We start from the raw sequence: 5353 nt of genomic DNA on the forward strand, positions 1-5353 counted from the left end.
TCTATCATAAATTAATTTAAAAAAATGCTAAATTAAATAATTTATAGTTGTAGACACTTAAATTTGTCTAATCAATTTAGTCAAATTTATTTCCTTTAGCCATTTAATCAATTAAATATCTAAATTAATTAATCTAATTAATCAATTCTCCCCTCCAATCCCTTGAATTAATTAATTCCCCCTTTCCAATGCCTTGAATCAATTAATTCCCCCATTTCCAATCCATGAATTAATTAATCAAATGAATTAATTCCCCCTTTCATCCCTTTTATTTGAATTAATAAAATTCAAATATTCCCTTTTGATCACATGTTTCCTAACTTATAACTACCTAACCCCCTTCTAACCTAATCTCCAATCTAAACCTTGGGTTCTAACCAAACCTATCTCTCTAAATTAACCTTATCCTAATCTCCCCTCACATGTGTGTGCACACACATATAACCTATTTTCCTTAATTTTAGGAAATTAAAGCCTATTTTGGGTGACTTCCTCCCAAAAGAGACACGTGTCCTCAAGGACGCATGTCATCCTTCCCTAAGACATGTGTCCCTCTTTTGGACACTTGTCTTTCCCTCTTAGGACACTTTGAGGACACGTGTGGAATCTTGTTCCACTTGTCATTCCTAGTATTGCCACTTGTCCTCCTTGAGAACAAGTGTTGCATTTTCCCAATCATTTCCTCTCCCCCCTTCTCCTATTTAATCCCCCCTCATTTTCATTCAAATTATCCACTTTCATACCATCACATCATCATAATACATAATTTCACCCACCATTAGCACATCCATATTGTCATAATGTCCAATTTCATCCCCACCTCATACCATCCAATCCTCATATCTTGAATCCAATCATCATAATCACATCAAGGAGCAATATCGAACAATTTTTGCGTCAATGAGAACACATCTTACCATGGGATAATTAAATCAAAGATCTGAAATGGATTTTGCATTCTTTTGTTTATGTTTTTATACTTCATTTGCTTTCTTTTCAACATACTAATCTTCAGGTGTTTGAGCTAATTGTATTTGCCTAATTGTCATCGTAGGTACTTCAATCTCTCATATTTGAGCACAATTTTCCCTCAAACAATAGTATATATCATTCATGATGTATTGTTTTGATCATTTCTTGCTAAAAGTAAAGTGTTAGATTCTGAAGCAAGATTTAGTTATTATTATAGACAACCTTAAAAGATAGGACAACAAGGTTGATAAAAAAAATGAATGGAAGAGAGGTAAGACAACCAGAACCATATGGTGTATCTTCATAATATCTCTACTAAAACATCCTTAGAGTTAAATTAAGATTCAATAAGAAGAAAAGGTTAAAATTGTTAATGTTAGGTTCCTTAGGAAAACTTCCTACAAAGTAGACTTTTGATCCAAAGTGCACGTTACAATTGCGTCAAGAAACTTAAACTTGGGGTTCAACTAGTAAATTTAAGTTACAATCCCATTGGATTCAAATTTGGGCATCAAGATGCAACTTCAATTTGTACCCAACAAGGGCCCAACTCTATTTACACTTTGCAAAAACTATAACTAATAATCCTTCCTAGATATTGACACAAAATGACCTCATACATTGATGGTTGATGGAATATTACACATCTATAACTATTTAATTGATCTCTGAACTCCAAATTTGTAGATAGTTAGACTTTGGACGCTAATTGCAAAAACATGCTTTCTAAGTGAAAGGGTGGGTTGAAATCTAGGTAGAGGTCTCCGCAAGTTTTAAAATTTAGTTGCAAGATGCACAAGAACTCCTACAATTCAGGTTTCAGATTTGACTGCAACTGGAAACAAACAATAGAGACTTGTGAATCACATTTTGGGACCTAATTTTGTAAGTAGCACTTGGACAATAATTTTAAAATACAAAAATAAATAAATTAAAAAACTAACAAGCTTCATTTTCCCATGAGATAAGGCACAACTTTCTCATTTTTAAAGTTGCCTACAAATATCCTTGGTGACATATTCACGAGGTAGTAGGTGATGACCCAATCCACATGACAAGTCCCAATAAATTAAAATATTACCAGCCTCCAATCTTTTAACTAATAAAAGAAATGTAACTATAAATGAACTAAAACCAATTCTTACGATCACCGCAAGACAATCAAGTTCCTAACATGGAACAAAGGTCTTATAGATCTTTACATCCCTGACTATGGTACAATTCTACCAAGCTATGTGGTATACTCAGGCTCACTCCATTATATTGATAGATGAATATATTGTTCTTCAAACACACTCACGTCAAATAAGGAGTATGGAAACACAAACACACACACACACCAAAAAAAAAACTCATACATAAGAGAAACTATAACATTCACTTGATTATTGGGTATTGGGTATATGATAAGGAATATCTTCATAGTGGTCCAATAACCATTTAAGAAAAATGGAAGTAGCTTCCTCCTTAAGAATACTTTGATACTCAACAACTCCAAAATCATACCACATTAACACTCACCAAATTCCCAAGTTACATTATGTCCTTTATAACTAAGTTGAGCTTTTGATAACATTAATTCTAGCACAAAAAACTCTTGATTAATTATTCCATTAGTCATATATCTATTATATTTTCACGTGATTTAAACTCTACCACCTCTATGCCATGATGATTTCTTTATATTGCAAAAAATGGGAGAGCCACTCCTTTCCTATCTTAGGCCTTAGTCCTAAAAGCATTTAACACATTGATCCCACAATTTAGGTTTAGGATGAAACTTGCACATAATTTTCACCACATGATTTTCGAAAATGCAAATTCAATTCATCAATACACAGTATACAATTTTCACAAATAATACACCAAAATTAGGTCTTAATTGTAATTTTCCCATTTCTTTCCAACATTACTAAAAAACTCAATTTATTCAATAATAAATAAATATAACTTTAAAAGTTATATTTTTAATTTAGAAAAAGATATGAAATCTAAAAATATACTTTCTTCCCATATTCATTTAACATCATTTATATCTTGTAAAAATTAAAAAGAGAGAACCCAATATATTTTTCATGGTAATAGCTCAACAAAAACTTAAAAAAAAAAAATACAATCTAAATAGAAAAATTCATCTTAAATGTCCCCTATCTCATGCCCATATGAATGTGGGCATGATAGTGGGTAGAACCCCGTTTAAGATTTTAAAATTTAATTGCAAACAAGAAAAATACTTCTTTTAAATTAAGAACAACAATTGAAGGAGAAATTCCCTTTGAAATTCAAGCACACATACAATCTTTATCTAAGATTTTTTCCAACACTTCAGTATTTTTATTCTAGTTTCATTTTTTTACCAAAATACCAAAAGAAGAGGGTTTCAAAGAGAGGGTATCTCTTTTAAATGAAGAACAATAATGGAAGGAGAAATTCCCTTTGAAATCCAAGCACACATACAATCTTTATCTAAGAATTTTTCCAACACTTCAATATTTTATTCTAATTTTTTTTGTTTATCAATATATCAAAAAAAGAAGGTTTCAAAGGAGGGAAAAAAAATTATTTTGAGAAAGAGGAATGAATAGTAAGTTTCTTTTTTCTTATTTTTTTCATATTATTTTTTCTCATTTTTTATTTTATTCTTTTATTATATTTTCTCAAAGTAACATGCATTAAATTAAAAGCATACCATCTCTTTAATAGACAATAGACAATAGTCATTTATTAAATTTTAAACACTATTTTTCTACAAGAATAAATTAATTTTCTTAAATGATGAGCAATGTCATCACATGTTCTTTTGCCTTCAACCAAAAACAAAATATTTACTAAAATTAAGAATGAACTCAAAAACTTAGATTATATTACAATTAAGAAAATAGAATACTAAGAATGGAAAAGTAAAATGAAAGAATAGAATTGAATGCAGAATAATCTAAATGTATAACATAAAATAATTAGATATGTAGAATAAATTTATTAGTTTAAGAATGTAAAATAGAATTTAGAGTAGGTGGATGAAAATCAAAGTTAGGATTATTTTCGTCAAAAAAATCTTTACAAATTAGTGATCGTTATTTTTTATTTGTGGAAGAAATAAAAATAGAAAAATATAAATTGTTTATAGATTATAAGTTAATAGACTAAAATATTCATAAATGAATTATTTAAAAAACAATACATCTTTACAAACACAAAAAGATCCAATATAAAACAAAAATTATATTATAGTAAGACATAATTAAAAATAAGAACATTAAAAATGTAAAATTGACATCTTAATTAAAGTTAAAATTAAAATACCCATAAATAGGGGAAGAGCACCAATTACCTTACTATTGGAACTCTTGCTCACCCAGCCCCCTATTACTAATTTTCAAGAAACTAAAAAATTGATAGTTAAAAGCCCATTAATAAATTTCACATATACCAATAACCTCTCACTTTATCTTGAATAATTAGGATTTTGACTATTGGGGCATTTGTGCATATTGACCATTTTTGAGGTGGTTGTAGTACAAGATTATTGGGGCATCTTGAAGTAGGCATCAATGACATTTTGAAATGAACACTTCGGACCCTTGCACATACATAACAGATCTCATGACCACTTTTTGACTGTTGTGCATATGACTACATAGATGCTTCTACAATAAAGATACATCTTTACAAATAGAAAAAGAATTGATATAAAAAATTAAATATAAACAAGCATAAAAAAGCACAAAACTAATGCAAACACATTTAAAAATATTAAATTGACATGTTATATAAAATAAAACTTAAAATATCTATAAATAAATTATTTAAAGAATCAATACAATTTAAAATTATTAGAGATGCTTGTACATTAAAAATTCATCTTTAAAAATAGAATAAAATCTAATATGAAAATAATTAAATAATTAAATATATAAAACACAATTAAAATAAACATAAAAAATAAAATAAAATTGATATATTATATAAAGTAAAAATTAAAATACTCATAAATAAACTATTTAAAAAATCCATACAATTTAAAATTATCAAGATGCTTCTACAATACAAATAGAATAAAATCCAATTTAAAAAATAATTTAATATAAACAAACATATTAAAAAAAAAATTAATACAAATACATTAAAAAATAAAATTGATATGTTATACAATATTAAACTTAAGATATTCATAGATAAATTATTTAAAAAATAATATAATTTAAAATTACCAAGATGCTTTTACAATATAAAGACATCCTTACAAATAGAATAAAATCTAATATAAAAATTTAAAAATAAACATTCATTTTAAAAAACACACTATTAACAACAAACATATAAAAATAGTTGCTATCAATAGTTTTTTTTTGCTTGGTAATAATCTTTATTTTATTGCTTT

The sequence above is a fragment of the Cryptomeria japonica genome, chromosome 5 (genome assembly GCF_030272615.1).
Source record: "Cryptomeria japonica chromosome 5, Sugi_1.0, whole genome shotgun sequence".
In the NCBI taxonomy this organism is placed as follows: Eukaryota; Viridiplantae; Streptophyta; class Pinopsida; order Cupressales; family Cupressaceae; genus Cryptomeria; species Cryptomeria japonica.